Raw genomic sequence first — 16233 nt, 5'->3', positions numbered from 1 at the left:
ACCCAAAAAAGAGATTGAATCCCATATTTTTTTCCTTTCTATTTTTCTAAATCATTTATTTTTTTAAATCATTTATTTTTTTTTTTAAATTTTTTTTGACAGGCAGAGTGGACAGTGAGAGAGAGAGAGACAGAGAGAAAGGTCTTCCTTTTTCCGTTGGTTCACCCTCCAATGGCCGCCGCGTCTGGCCCGCTGCGGCCGGCGCACCACGCTGATCCGATGGCAGGAGCCAGGTACTTATCCTGGTCTCCCATGGGGTGCAGGGCCCAAGGACTTGGGCCATCCTCCACTGCACTCCCTGGCCACAGCAGAGAGCTGGCCTGGAAGAGGGGCAACCGGGACAGGATCGGTGCCCCGACCGGGACTAGAACCCGGTGTGCCGGCGCCCCAAGGCGGAGGATTAGCCTAGTGAGCCGCGGCACCGGCCTAAATCATTTATTTTTAAACAATACTTATTTGAAAGGCAAAGAGAGCGAGATCTTCCATTCTCTGGTTCTCTTCCCAAATGCCCACAACACTGGGGCAGGGTCAGAGCAAGCCAGAAGCACAGAACACGATCCAGTTCTCCCACATGGATGTCTGGGATCCAAGTCTGTGAGTCATCACGTGCTGCCTCCCAGCATGTGCACCAGCAGGAAACTGGAATCAGGAGTGGAACCAAAACTCATCCTCAGCCATTCCAATATAAGATGTAGGTGTCCCAAATGACATCTTAACAGCTGCACCAAACACCCACCCATAAACCAATTTAAAACAGGGACCTCTCAGGAACAGGCACTCCCCGAAAAGGATCACATACAGCCTAGGAGAACAACTTGGCAGGGAAAGGAAAGAAGGTGAGGACCAGGGTTTCTATCCAAAACTCACAGAACCTCTATTTGGGTATGCTGGAGGGCTCCAGTGTAAAATTCCAAACATCCTGACTCAGGGGCTTGGTGTCGCCAAGTAGGAGATTTCAGGACACCTGAGCAGAACAAGTCCACAACATTGTTCTCCAGGAGCTCTCCTGCCATCTCAGGTGTCTCCGGGTCAAGCCTGCCCCTTGTGTTAGGAACGGCCAGAAGAGCAAGGTGGAGCTGCTGATAGACTCTGATCAGATCTGGCTCTGTCAGCACCAAGGGAGCAGAGTCCTACAGCATGGAGCACACTCACAGGTGTCCCTAAAGACTAGAGATGTGGGGGCCAGCTCTGTGGCATAGGAGGTTAAGTCTCTGCCTGCCATGTTGGCATCCCATATGGGTGCTAGTATGAGTACTGGTTGCTGCACTTCCCACCCAGCACCTTGCTAATGCACCTGGGGAAAGCAGTGGGAGGATGACCCCTGCACCTACGTGGGAGACCTGGAAGAAGCCTCGGCTCCTGGCTTCTTTGAGCTTTACAGGAAGGATGAATAGAAAATAGTTTTATCCACATTAACAATGAATAAGAAAAAAACACAGATTACAATGAAATCAATACAGAAAGTCACAATTCATTAGTGAATGCCACACAATTCATTCAGTGCTGAATGGCTTCGACTTGCTTAGGAGGACAGTAACAAATGGGTCTCAATCTCTTTCTCTCTTTCTTCCTCTCTCTCTTCCTCTCTCTCTCTCTCTCTCTTTCTCTCATCTTTCAGCATCAGTGCAGAGGCAGGAAGAACAAAGAAGGATTTTTAAAAGGTAAAGACTCTAGCAGAGCTAACCTTAATCCTTTCCATGAGGTCCCGTGTCAGCAGTGACCAGCAGTGACTGAGGATGACGGTTTTAGAGAGACTCCTAAAGAAGAAGTATAGGAGAAGGAGAGCAGAAACTGGGACATTGCTAACCCTGTCCCTGCCCCCATGGCATCATGGGAATGACTCGATGCAGCTGAGCCTTGGGTCTTGCCCCCTCACTGGTGTGCTTGTGAAGTAATGGAAGGACTATTGGTTGGATATGGAGGCAAAATTTCCAGGTCATGACTTTGGACAAGTTGTTACCTCTCTCACTAATCAGACTAACCCTTTGAAATCTCAAAGAGCTGCATGATGAACTCATGGAACTCTTTGCAGGAAAATATTTAAAAAGGGAGTGCAGGGCTAAGGAACACTCATTCCAAGAGAACAGGAAATAAACAGACTTCTGGTCACAACATGGCCTCAGTTTAAAAGTAGGATGAGGCCTTTATTTCAGAGGCTGTGTCCGTGGAAAAGAGGGGAGGGACAGGCCGGCGCCGTGGCTTAACAGGCTAATCCTCCACCTTGCGGCGCCGGCACACCGGGTTCTAGTCCCGGTCGGGGAGCCAGATTCTATCCCGGTTGCCCCTCTTCCAGGCCAGCTCTCTGCTATGGCCCAGGAAGGCAGTGGAGGATGGCCCAAGTGCTTGGGCCCTGCACCCCATGGGAGACCAGGAGAAGCACCTGGCTCCTGGCTTCGGATCAGCGAGATGCGCCGGCCGCAGCGGCCATTGGAGGGTGAACCAACGGCAAAAAGGAAGACCTTTCTCTCTGTCTCTCTCTCTCACTATCCACTCTGCCTGTCAAAATAAATAAATAAATAAATAAATAAATAAATGAGGGGAGGGACAAGAAAATCCACATTCTGCCCCTAAAACAGTGTGCACCTCTGAAATGAGAGTTGCTTCTCTAGGCAAAGGGGGTACTGAAACGCACAAGTGTAGCTGCATCATAGCCAGAAACTGGGGCTTGTGATAGTGCAAGACAAGATTGTTCATTCAAGGAGGGACCTAGGGACCCAGCATAGCCCAAATACACAATGGACTTCCCTTTGGGAAAGGGAAAGACCTGAAAGCCAATGCTGCAGCCTTTGAGCAGCCTGCATCCTGAGAGTTTGATGCCATAAGCATTAATGTGCGTTTCATAGAGTCAGCAGGCCCAAACAACTATAGGTTTCCAGGATGAGCAACTGTAGGTTTCTAAACTTTTATTAATTTTATTTGACAGGTAGAGAGATGGAAAGAGGGAGTGGGGGGAAAAAGAGATCTACTGGCTCACTCCCTAAATAACTGCAACAGCCAAGGCTGGACCAGGCTGAAGCCAGGAACCAGGAGCCAGGAATTCAATCTGGGTCTCCTACATGGATGGCAAGGATCCAATCACTTGAGGCCATCATCGGCTGCCTCCCAAAGTGTGCATCTGCAAAAACTGAAGTCAGTACCAGAGCTGAGCCTCAAAACCAAGCACCCCTAGTGAAATGCTGGTGTTCCAAACACCAGCCTAATCTCTACCCTCCATGCCCCACAAGCAGCTGTGTGTGAAGCAACCCTTTCTCTTGCTCCCAGGAGCCTGTGTCCCTAGCCAGGCCTGGATAGCCCGAAGGACATCCAGTCCATCAGCCTCACTCACCATAGCCCCAGGCTCTGCCTCTGGGGGTGTACTTCTTTTGGTAAGCCAGAAACTTCTCTTCCATCCCCTACTTTCTGCAAAATCTCTCCATGAAGTGCAATATAATTAGTTCTTGCATTACCACATTCTCTACAAAGGATAATCTGTTTCTCCTAGCCAGGGGTAATGATTCCTAAATCTATTTTTCTTCCCTAAACAGAGAGTGAGGACATGTCTTCTGTCTCTGGTAAGTTTTGGGGAAAGTATTAGGGAATTCCAGGAATTCCAGCTTAGAGAAAACAAGGAATCAGTTTCAACTCTGACAGCTTTGGCTTCCTGAAGGTGACCAAGTTTATGGAGGGAGTTTGACAGTGGCGTGGCACACATGTCACTAGCCTGAGCTCCTTCATTGTATCTGTGAAGATATTCTGTTTCTAAATTTGTTACAATACTGTTATTATATTAATATGTACACAAATACTTTGCATTACAAACATCCAGAGATTCAGACAATGTGAAAATCTGATTGAGACCATACTCCAGGGCCTGAACCAGTCTTCCATCTGTTCCCAGTTTGCCTTGAACATAATACAGTTATGGGATGGAGTGGATGGAGCTGCACAATCATCAAAGGGCCAAAATTTACCTACTCAGTCTCCAGAAAACTTCATCCTCCAAAAATGGAACTGGAAGCTTAGAGGTTGTGAGGCCCTGGGTTCAGAAGGGCAAGGAGAAATCCAAATGACCCCCAAGTCCTTTGGGGAGCTCTGCTTCCACCTGCCCCCTGAAGCATCTGTCACTCCTGATGACACTGGGGAGACAAGCCCTGCTTCCACACTCTTAGCCTTCATGAGAAGGTACAGCCAGCCAGCTGCTACGTCATCTTTCCTCTATGGACTTAGCCACTGAAGTCAACTTGGACAAAGATGACAAATGAGTCCTTACCCATGGCTGGTACCGCAGGCGGAGGATTAGCCTAGTGAGCTGCGGCGCCGGCACACTGGGTTCTAGTCCCAGTCAGGGCACCAGATTCTGTCCCGGTTGCTCCTCTTCCTGTCCAGCTCTCTGCTGTAGCCCGGGAGTGCAGTGGAGGATGGCCCAAGTGCTTGGGCCCTGCACCCCATGGGAGACCAGGAGAAGCACCTGGTTCCTGGCTTCTGATCAGCGTGGTGCGCCGGCTGCAGCGGCCATTGTGGGGTGAACCAACAGAAAAGGAAGACCTTTCTCTCTCTCTCTCTCTGTCCACTCTGCCTATCAAACAAACAAACAAAATGAGTCCTTACCCTCCTCCTCGTTCATGCTGTCAAGGCCAGGGCCACTGAAGGACCCAGGAGGGGCCACAGGAAGCAAAGAAGCCACAAGCAAGCAGGCCCACCCAAAAGGGAAGCACCAATTGTCATGGAATCCCTTTCAAGTGTACAGAAAGGATCTACCACATCCACATGTTGGGCCCTTACCCGTCTTCAGGCCCAAAGTGGAGGGGAGGCGAGAGGAGTGTAGATCTTTGTGATTCCACATCTGTCTCTTCTGAGCAGGAAATAAATCTCAGCTCCCATGTCCAGGCCCAGAGAAGCAACTTTTATCTCCTACGGAGAGATCCAGACTTAGAAAGAAAGCAACTCCTAGGAGATTGATTTCCACTTTTTATCACATTAAAATAATACTACACATTCTATTTCATTCTCTCAGTGTGACATTCTATGAGGCCTGGTTGGCTCCCTGTGCCTGTCAAAGGGTCAAACAAAACGCACTATCACAAATTAAAATCCTAACTTCTAAGAGGAGGCCTGAATATCTTTGGATTCAAAGAAGAGAATATCTGCATGGACTGGTAACATTTCCATAATCAAAGCCCCTTGGTTCTTTACGTTAAAAGCAAATTCCAGTTAATGGCTAAAGAGAGTAGATATACACCCTTCAGAAAAATGTTGAGTGCTAGGAGGAGGCATTTGAAACAAATTTGGACCTCCTGGAGCAAGTTAAAAGGTGGAGAAAGTAGGGGGTCGGTGCTGTGGCATTGAGGGTAAAGCCACTGCCTGCAATGCCTACATCCCATAAGGATGCAAGTTCAAGTCCCGGCCACTCTACTTCCAATCCAACTCCCTGCTAATGGCCTGAGAAAAGCAGCAGAAGACAGCCCAAGTATTTGGGCCCCATAATCCACATGGAAGACCTGAATGAAGCTCCTAGCTCTTGGCTTAGCCCTAGCTATTGCAGGGAATAGCAGGGAATGGTCCTGGAGTATGGTCTTAATCAGATTTTCACATTGTCTGAATCTCTGGATGTTTGTAATACGAAGTATTTGTGTACATATACTTGGGGAGTGAACCAGAAGATGGCAGAGAGCTCTCTCTCTTCAACTCTTTCAAATAAATAAATATTTTTTAAAAAATAAAAAAAGGAGGACAAAGTAGTGCCACTGACAGGGAAAGTAAGAAAGTCAATTACAAAAAAAAAAAAAAAAGTCATTTACTTCCTCTATCCCAGCCTCTAGTACTTTGGTCCAAAGGAAACAAAGTGAATCATATAGGGGAAAATGTATAAGCAGGAAATTCAGATATGTCAGACAATAATAATCATAAAGAGGAAGAAAAAAGGAAGAGAAGAAGGAAAATTAGAATTTTTAACCATTACAAAGTAAGGAAATAAAACATTTGAAATAAAAAAAGTTAAGAATTTGTTTTCAATCCACATCCAAAACAATGACAAATCTTCCGGAAAGGGGGATAGAAGTTAGTGCTAAATATGCAACAGAGGGGCCAGCGCCACAGCTCACTAGGCTAATCCTCCGCCTTGCGGCGCCAGCACACAGGGTTCTAGTCCCGTTTGGGGCGCCGGATTCTGTCCCAGTTGCCCCTCTTCCAGGCCAGCTCTCTGCTGTGGCCAGGGAATGCAGTGGAGGATGGCCCAAGTGCTTGGGCCCTGCACCCCATGGGAGACCAGGAGAAGCACCTGGCTCCTGGCTTCAGATCAGCGCGGTGCACTGGCCGCAGCGCGCCAGCCGTGGCGGCCATTGGAGGGTGAACCAACGGCAAAGGAAGACCTTTCTCTGTCTCTCTCTCTCTCACTGTCCACTCTGCCTGTCAAAAAATAAAAAATAAATAAAAATAAATAAAAAGAATGTGCAACAGAGGAAGATGGGAAAAACGACTCCCCAGTGAGGGGTACTAAGGTGCCATAGATGAACAACTGCCAGTAGAATAGCAAAAGCAGCTTCTCAGGGAGACTGGCTAATCAATCAAAGGGAAATGGGAAGCGTAAACTCAATATCACGACCTGGGCTTCTCTGATTCTTCGTTCCATGGCTTCCTCTAGTCCAGAGAGGAAAATAAGAACTGATATTTTAATAAAGTTTGCCTGATTGTTAAAGCCTTGTGACCTTCGCTAGAACTTCAAACACCACCCTCCCCCAAAAATGTGGCCTTTATAAGGGCTGCAGATGGACCATAAAGCAAACCATGTGTCCTGTTTCACATCCAATCACAACACGCGTGGTCCTTTAACAGGCACTAAATCAGAGTGTCTTGGGAACTTCCAATTGGAAACAGTGATTTGGACATGTTGTCTGGGATCAGGGTAGGGTGCACATATCCTGTATGGTATATCTGGGAGATCTCTCAAACTCAAGATGTCCAAAACAGAACCCTTGATTCTCATCTCTCAAATGAATGATCCCGTCATCCTGGTGGCAAATGCATTAGAAGCTGAAAGATACAGAAAGCTGTGTCACTAATAGGCTCTTACACAGGGACCTGAGGCCTGTTTTACCATAAAATAGCCCAAGAATGAGTTGAGAAGTTAATTGTAAATGTTCTGGCCAGCACCACAGCTCACTAGGCTAATCCTCTGCCTGCAGTGCCGGTACCCTGGGTTCTAGTCCCAGTTGAGGTGCCGGATTCTGTCCTGCTGGCTCCTCTTCCAGTCCAGCTCTCTGCTGTGGCCCAGGAGGGCAGTGGAGGGTGGCCCAACTGCTTGGACCCTGCACCTGCATGGGAGACCAGGAGGAAGCACCTGGCTCCTGGCTTTGGATCGGTGCAGCGCGCCAGCCATAGCAGCCATTTGGGGGGTGAACCAACGGAAGGAAGACCTTTTCCTCTAACTCTTCCTGGCAAAAAATAATAATAAATTGTAAATGTTCTGTATAATATTAAGTTACATTTTTGTAGCATTCTACAGTTTTTCAAGCCCCTTTGCAAGAGATTTATTGTCTTTTTATCCTTTTGACAGCCAAATTATTTTCTTAAAGATTTATATATTTTATATTTGAAAGGTGGAATGACAGAGACAGAGGAAGAGCTTCTATCTACTGGTTCACTCCCCAAATGCCCACAGCAGTCACGTATGGGCTGGGCTGAAACCAGAAGCCAGGAGCTCCATCTGGGTCTCCCTTGTGAATGGCAGAACCCAAGGACTTGGGTCATCATCTGCTGCTGCTTTCTGGGTACATTAACAGGGAGCTGGGTTGGAAGTGGAGCTGGGACTCAAACCAGATGCAGGCTTCCCAACACACTGTACCACACTTCCTGTCCCTAAATTATCTTTCAATCCCATCTTAAAGAAAAGAAATTGGAGTTTCAAAGTATCTGCAACATGGCCAGCATTACAGAGAAGGGAAGCAGCACATTTCATCAATCTTCTTACTGTGTGGCTTGGGGTAAACTACTTAACCTCTCTGAGATGGTCTCCTCATCTGTGAAAAGATAATAGTAATCATGTTGTTTGGAAGATTGAAGATTTTGTATATACAATATCTGAGATGCATGCTGAGGGTAAACAGCAGATGGCTCATGTGTCAAGTCACCCAGTTTTACTCAGCAAGATGCTAAGTCAGGCTTCCCCAGGGGACCCTTGGATCTAGATCATTGACTCCTCACAACTACAAACCAATCAAAGGTTCAGTGTGAACTCCAGCCTTCATTTTTATTAACAGAGAGTTCATCCCCACATATCAGGCACACGTGCGCAAGCCTCACTGTCATATCAGCTTGTTTCATCTCTGTAATTAGGTGCTCACTCTGATTTCAGGGATCGGAGCTTCCTCTTTTCATGCTGCTTTGAGCATAGGTTTGATTGTTTCTCAATGGATGAATAATAATAATAATAATAAAAGCTACAGAGAGGAAGTTGAAAGGGTCTTCAAGAAACCCATACTATTTCAGAAACAATTCTGTATGGGACATGATCCAAATCAGCCAGAGGTCCTGACCCTACTCAGAACATTTTTATGCCTTAGGAAAAAAAAAAGAGTCCTGCATCGTATTTCTGGGAGGAAATCAAACTCTGGTGAGTAGGCTGTTAGGCAGAGCGCCACAAACAACAGTCATGGTTTCACTGTGGTCCAGGCTGACCACAGAGCAGGTAGGACCCTGTCACAGCCAACTCAATGAACAGGACAGATAGGACAGATGGCAATAATTAGGAGACCAAGTGACAAGGGGTGAATCCTGAGGTTCTCATTGTCACAGATGCTATCTGCTCCAACCACAAATAAATTGCATGTAGCAAATGCTTTCCAAGGAGTTTGAGTATTCCCAGTTCTTTCCCCAGGGCTATGGCTTCCATATCTCAAATATCCATATTAATAAGGATCCCTGGTTTTAATCCTGGATGACTGACCACATAACTTCCTGTTTGGGACTCAGCTGAACACAGTGGATGGGATTGACTCCCCCTCAACAGGTCTCATGTTTTGACAGTTCTCCCAAGAGGTCCCTAGCCATTGTGTCTTGACACTAACAAGAGAAAACTTGCTCCTCATGGTAAAAAGGCTGCTCCACTATGGTGGAGGTGGTACGTGCTTATGTATCTTAATCTTCATTCCAGGTCCATGCCTCCACGGAAGTAAGAATTCAAAGAAGTGCACAATGAGAGGACTCATTTTAAAAAGAGTGACTATACAGTCATGTACGATAGTGGGCAACACCATATGACACCATATCAGTGGGCCAGAGAGTTGCCTATACTTGGTCCAGAAGCCCAGAGCAAGAGGAGGAGAGATCCTCTCGTTATCAGTCTCTTATGAGATATGAGCTGATGCCCTAGTTAAATATACAAATGAGGTGGTGTTTGGCATGCCTGAGACTTTCTAAGGGTTTCATGGTGCCTCCACATAGAGCTTAACTTCCTCATGGCCAATATGGCATCTCTTTCTCGCTGATCTTGGGCGAGAAACAGGTGCATCATGGGAAAGTAGGTCTACTAGATTCATAGGTAAGGGGGTAGAGTTACAACACAGGGCTGGCATAAATTGTGACTCCAACTCATCTATGCCTACGTAACCTTCCTGCCTAGTTCTCCTATATCAGAGGCACTGGAAGGCAGGAATTTGCAGCCAAACTGTAAATGATGAGAAACCAGGCTTGTTATGACTTTAAAACCAAACTCTGCTTCAGAGTTTCATAATTTCAGCCCAACAATGCTAGCTGCTACACTGAGAACACAACTAATATGTCTTGAAATACTACTAGCCATTATTTAACACTTACCCTTTAGCACATAGCATGTAAGATACCTAGGAAATCAACTCCTCCCTCTATCACAGCCAAATGAAGTAGATATTACAATTATTTCACAGATGACACAACAGAGGGTCATTTTTTCTGAAGTCACACAGCTAGATAGCAGCAAAAAGGTCAAATTCAGGTCAAGTTGACCTCAAAGCCTTCTTGTACCTCCACATAAGGTGCTTTGCTTTCCTTAGGCTAACTATCACTAAAGCCAGGCTTAAAGGGATAAACTACCCCCTTGCCTTTTCATCCTTCAAGTATCAACTTGGAATAAAATCCCCTCTTCCAGAACCCCACTGGACCCTCTATGTGCTTTAGGACCCCTCTTGTACACCTATAGCACACAGTACTCCTTTATCCTAGCGCTCCTTGTAACCTCTGGTCTCTCTCTCACTAGACTGTGAGCTCAGGGCAGGCACAACGTCGGTCATGTTCACAGGTAGAACCCAGGAGATAAGAAAACTGGCAGGACTTGCTGATGGATGTGTCCAGAAAAGATGAGCATTTTTAAAAAAAAGATTTATTTTTATTTACTTGAAAGAGTTACAGAGAGAGGTAAGACAGAGAGAGAGTTCTTCCATCCGCTGGTTCACTCCCCAGATGACTGCAATGGCCAGAGCTGCACTGATCCAAAGCCAGGAGCTTCTTCTGGGGCTCCCACGCAGGTGCAGGGGCCCAAGGACTTGGACCATCTTCTACTGCTATCCCAGGCCATAGCAGAGAGCTGGACTGGAAGAGGAGCAGCCAGGACTAGAACTGGCATCCATATGGGATGCTGGCACCTCAGGTCAGAGCGTTAACCCACTGCGCCGGACCCAAAGATGAGCGTTTGAATCAGGGGACTGAGCACAGCAGATCTGCCCTCACCAAAGTGTGAACATCATCCAATCCACTGAAGGCCTGAGTAGAACAAGAGATAGAGGAAGAATCAGTTCTGTCACTGCTTGAGCTGGGACATCCATCTTCTCCTGGCCTGGTTCTCTGGCCCTTGGGACTCAGACCCAATCTCCCACCATCAGCCCCCAATTCTCAAGTCTTCGGGTTGGAACTTGAGCCACACGACTGGCTTTCTAGAACCTCCAGCTTGCAGACAGCAGACAGTGGGCATTCTTGTCCTCCACAATCAAGGAGCCAACCCTTCATAAGCAAGGTCATCCTCTGTGCCTCTATAAATCCCATTGGTTCTGTTTCTTTGGAGAACCCTGGCTAATACAATGGTTCTTTCTATAATGTGAGAGCCGAGGATCTCTCTGCTTTGTTTGGGGAATCAGAGAAGCAGGTGAAGCTGGGGGCATGCTTCTGAAAATTCTATAAATCCCTTAATCACACTGATCCTTTGGATGGAAAGGAGCTCAGATTTCTTGGTGGTATGTAAAAGATAGCTATGTCTTAAACATACCACACAGCAAGTATTTGTTAGCTGTCTTACAGCGGCAACTGAGGGAACGGAAATGTGGTGTGTGAACATCCAGGCGTGAAAGTAAATCTTTAGGATATTGAGTATCATGCTATTATCAGCAATGTGGATTGCATCAGGAGACAGCACTACTGAAAGCATGGTCTTGCCTGTTCACAGCTAACCAGGGGCTGCTACAGGATCGGTGGGACCCAGCACAAAATGAAAATGTGTGTTCCCTTACACAAAAATTATGAAGCATTTCAATAAAAAAGTATTTCAATACATAAGAAAACATTGGGCACGAAATGCCTGTGGGTCTCTTTTAAGCATGGGTCCCTGGGCTGTCACCCTGTGTATACACCCAAGAAATTCCTTCTGCTACTTACACTCTCAGAGCAAGCACTGACCAAGCTCTTCAGTTATTGTTTATTTTTATGTCATTCATCCTCACAACTGCTGCATGAGGAAGATGCATTCTAGCATCAAACAAAGGAAGACTTTGTTCTGAGCAGTGGAGAGGGACTGGACAATAAAGCCAGGAGAGGAAAAGAGATGAAGATGGAGGCAAGGAACCGAAGGTACCTGTGACTGATCAACTCCCAGCTAAATCTCAACTGTAGCTTTCTTCTAATGGATTTGGAAATGCATAGGAAAAAAGGATTGAGGTAGAATAAATAGTTTAAGATAATTTAGGAAATAACAATCCTCAGCATAGGGGTAAATAAATATTATTCATCTCTTTTTTCAAGATTTACTTGTTCATTTGAAAGGAAGAGTGAGAGATGTGCGGGAGACAGAGAGGGTCTTCCGTCCTCAGGTTCAATTCCCAAGCGTTCCCAAAAGCCAGGACTGAGCCAAGCTGAAGCCAGGAACTCCATGCCGCTCTCCCACGTGGGTGGCAGGAGCCCAAGTACTTGAGCCATCACTGCTGCCTTCCTAGATGCATTAGCAGGGAACTGGATTGCAAGTGGAGGAGGCAGGACTCTAATGGCAATCCAACAGGAGATCCAGGCATCCCAAGCAACAGCTTAACCTCCTGCACCACAAGGCCAGCCCAATTCACTCCTTCTCTTTTCAAAATGTAAGATTATTGACAAACCCCAGCTGTTTGACCAGCCTCCTTTCATCAACCTCTGATAATCAGAGGCAACTCCAGCCCTTAAGTGTTGTGCTCTCTTGCCTGCCCAGCATGCATGGGGGTGCTGAGGATTGGAGAAGAAGACAACAATCAAGAAAAAACACAACCATTTCACTCTGCTTGCTGCTGTGTCACCCTCCCCTGCTACTACAGGTAAACGGTGGCTCTGAGCAAGGTGGAAGAGAGAATTTCTCCCTGCAAGGGCCTTGTAATTTTTTTAAAAAAAGATTTATTTGAAAGAGCTATAGAGAGAGGTAGGAGGTAGAGACAGAGGCAGAGAAGCCTTCCGTCTGCTGGTTCACCCCCCAAATGGCTGCAATGGTGAGAACTGATCAGAAGCCAGGAGCTTCTTCTGAGTCTCCCAGATGGGTGGCAGGAACCCAAGGACTTGGGCCATCTTCCACTGCTTTCCCAGGCACATTAGTAGGGAGCTGGATCAGAAGTGGAGCAGTCAAGACTTGAACCAGCATCCATATGAGATGCGGGCACTGCAGGCTGGGGCTTTAACCTACTGCACCACAGTGCTGGCCCCCATAGGGCCCTGTAATTTTAATGAAAAGTTCTAAAAGTGTAATGAAAGCCTCTGGGTCTTGGGGAAAAAAAAAGTACGAAATATCTCAAAGTTAGTCTCTGTGGCTTTTATGATGAGATGTACACAGTGGGCATTGGCCTGAACTGAAATACTATATTAATAAGATAAGGAAAAATTAACTGTCAACTGCTGTTCCTTTGCTCTTACTGGAATTATTTTTACTCCTGACTGCAGAGCAAAGTAAATTTCCAGTAGTCCCAGTTCTGTTTCATGCAGAGTTAACCTTGTATACTTCCATACTTCAAAACTATCCATTAAGCAAAATGATCTGAGATTGCCCAACTCCACTTTTACCCTACCCCAATCCTGTCTCCAGTGATCTCCAATGAGGTGCCATTGTGTCACTATCAGAACCAGAAACTTAGCTCAGCCAAAGCTCCCAATCACCCAAAGTGAGTGGACCAAAGAGGTAGAAGGGAATTTACTTTGTAACGCGTGCACACCTCAAGGCAAGGGCACATAGTAAACACCTAAAACCTGTTTGTTGACTGAATGAATGACCTAACTTTATGGAGATGACTCTGGTCTCCTGGGCATTAGCCTATCCTTTGCAGTTTTTGAGTTCCATCAAAGCCTGCAATCTCTTTCTCTAGCTCATTTAACTTTTTGAACAAACTCAATAATTTGCAGTAATCACTTACACACTCTAGCAATTTGAATCAGGTTTAGAATCAGAATGTCAGAATCTGTGCTGACTCACCAGGCTAAACTTCAGGTTTGGACAGGGAGAGTTGTCTGAGAAATTGCCCTTGGTGAGGCACTGGGAGACTGGCTTGGCAGACACCTGCAGCTGTTTTGTGAAAAATCTCACGGATACGCTAAATCCTTCCATCGGACTTTAGGCGGGGGCAAGGCCATGTGCAGTCTCTCCAGACTGTTCCAGTCAAAGATTTATATATAAGCACACTGGCCATTTCTTTACACTGGAGTTGCCAAGCTTATTACTTTGAAGATTTCCATGGGGCCAGCATTGTGGCATAGTGGGTAAAGCTGCTGCCTACAACACTGGCATCCCTATGGGTGCTGGTTCTGGCTCTCGCTACTTCATTTCCAACACAGCTACCTACTAATGTGCTTGGGAAAGCAGTGGAAGATGGCCCAGGTACTTGGGCCCCTGCACCCAAGTGGGAGACGCAGATGAAGCTCCTGGCTCCTGGCTTCAGTCTGGCCCAGTCCTGGACATTGTGACCATTTAGGGAATGAAGCCTCCCGCCCTGGCCCCCCCGCCGCCATCTCCATCACTCTCTAACTCTTTCAGATTCACTTTTAAAAAATAGAAAAAAAAATTCCAGAAAGTAACATGTCGTTGGAAGAACACAGTAGATGACAAAATGTAGGTGTGTCAGATTCTCTGGCTTTCTTTAGGCATTAGTGGGGAAAAAATCAAAATGAATCCAAGGGATGTAACATGATCCCCTTGCTTTGGCCCCTTGATTTGGTTAATCCCCTAAGTGGGTATGAAAGGTAAACACTAAGTTGACATTTTTCCCCTCAGTTCCAACCAGAAATGTATGACTCCCTTTGGAGACATTTCATTTTATTTGAAAGGTGGAGAGATAGAGACAGGAAACAATCTTTCATCCACTGGTTTACTTCCAAAATGCCTGCAAAGCCAGGACTGGGCCAGGCCAAAGCCAAGAGTCCAGAACTCCATCCAGTTCTCCCACATCAGCAGGGACCCAACTACTTGTGACATCACCTGCTGCCTCCCAGAGTGTGCATTAACAACAAGCCAGAAGCAGAGCAGGGACTCAAATCAAGGTAATTCAATACAGGACACAGGTGTTCCAAGCAGTGTCTTAACCACTGCCCCAAAACTGTATTTTTAAACATCTGAATAACAAGGCCAAATTTTCAGCGTATAGAGAGTGCTTACCAAAAACGCTGTGATGGGGACAAAGGAGAGAGCTCTAGGAGTTGCACTTTGCATGCCTACTGTGGCTACATAATCCCTCCCTGGATTGACCCTGCAAATAGCTTCATGGCTTCTTTAGAGCGAAGAGTATTGGGAAATAGGTACATATACATACAGGAAAACAGGAATGGCTTGCAAAGGGCGGCACAGCAGTATAGACAGCCTGGCTCCAGAATCAGAACTCTAAATTCAGATGAGAAGTCTGCTGTGAGTCTAATTGGAGATCCTCTAAGAGTGATCCGACGTTTCTCTCTTGCACCTTTTAGGATCTTTTCTTTATGTTTCACTGTGGTGAGTTTGATTACAACATGTCGTGGTGAGGATCTCTTTTGGTCATGTTTATTAGGGGTTCTATAAGCTTCCTGTACTAAGATGCCTCTGTCCTTCTCCAAACCTGGGAAATTTTCTGCTAGTATCTCACTGAAAATGCCTTCTAATCCTTTCTCCCTCTCCATGCCTTCAGGAACTCCTAGAACCCGAATGTTGGGTTTTTTAATAGTATCCTGTAAATTCCTGACAATATTTTTTAGATTTCTAATTTCTTCTTCTTTTCTTTGGTTTGCCTGTTTCCTTTCCTGTTCTCTGTCTTCTAAGTCTGATATTCTCTCTTCTGCTTCGCCCATTCTGTTTTTAAGGCTCTCTAATGTGTTTGTCATTTGATCTATTGAACTCTTCATTTCATTATGATTTCTAGTCACTATCAGAGTTTCTTGTTCCACTAGTTGTTTCATTTCATTTTGATTCCTCCTTAATATTTCACTTTCACGAGAGAGATTTTCTATCTTGTCCATGAAGGATTTCTGTAGTTCAAGAATTTGTTTTTGAGAACTTCTTAATGTTCTTATCAATTTTTTGAGATCTGCTTCTTGCATTTCTTCGATCTTATCATCTTCATAATCTTGAATTGGGGTGTCTTTTTCATTTGGGGGCGTCATAGTTTCTTCCTTGTTCTTGTTAGCTTGGTTTTTGCGTTTGTTGTTTGGCATGTTGGAGATATTTGGTTTCTTCACTGTGGTGTTTTTTCTTGTTACACTATGGCTCTATATTAAGTGGACTGTCTGCTTTCAGTGGAGCCTTAGAGGCTTGAGATGAGTGTGGACTGAGAGCTGTGTTTGGTTCTTCAGGGTTGAGGGTGTGTCAAGGATGACACTCCCAGGTTAGGTGTGGTAAATCTCTCTTTCTTTTTTTGATTTAAAAGGGAAGTAATTCCGCACAGCTGAACGTAATTGGAGGTAGTTAGCAGGCAAATGATATACCCACAGGAGCCAGAGATCAGAAGCTCTTTCCCAAGGACCACACAGGGAATCTCTGCTGCCCTCAGTGTGGGCTCCAATTCTCCTGCAGTCTCCCACTGGGTTGCCAAGTTAGATGCTAATCTC

General features: G+C 45.9%; 1 protein-coding gene across 11 annotated transcripts in view; it reads right to left on the bottom strand.

The window, feature by feature from the left end:
* Positions 1-16233, bottom strand: part of FREM1 (FRAS1 related extracellular matrix 1) — a 301861-nt gene that overhangs the window by 197345 nt on the left and 88283 nt on the right. For 6 of the 11 annotated variants that reach the window (XM_062208223.1, XM_062208225.1, XM_062208231.1 and 3 more), the window contains one exon: positions 4762-4890. The exons of the other annotated variants lie outside the window; for them this stretch is intronic. The gene's annotated coding sequence lies outside the window, so the exon portion shown is untranslated. The remainder of the gene's footprint in view (positions 1-4761; positions 4891-16233) is intronic. 11 annotated transcript variants of the gene reach the window in all.

This window comes from Lepus europaeus, chromosome 12, assembly GCF_033115175.1.
Source record: "Lepus europaeus isolate LE1 chromosome 12, mLepTim1.pri, whole genome shotgun sequence".
Taxonomy (NCBI): domain Eukaryota; kingdom Metazoa; phylum Chordata; class Mammalia; order Lagomorpha; family Leporidae; genus Lepus; species Lepus europaeus.
The sequence above is the reverse complement of the archived record's forward strand: the minus strand, read 5'-3'. Positions and strand labels throughout refer to the sequence as shown.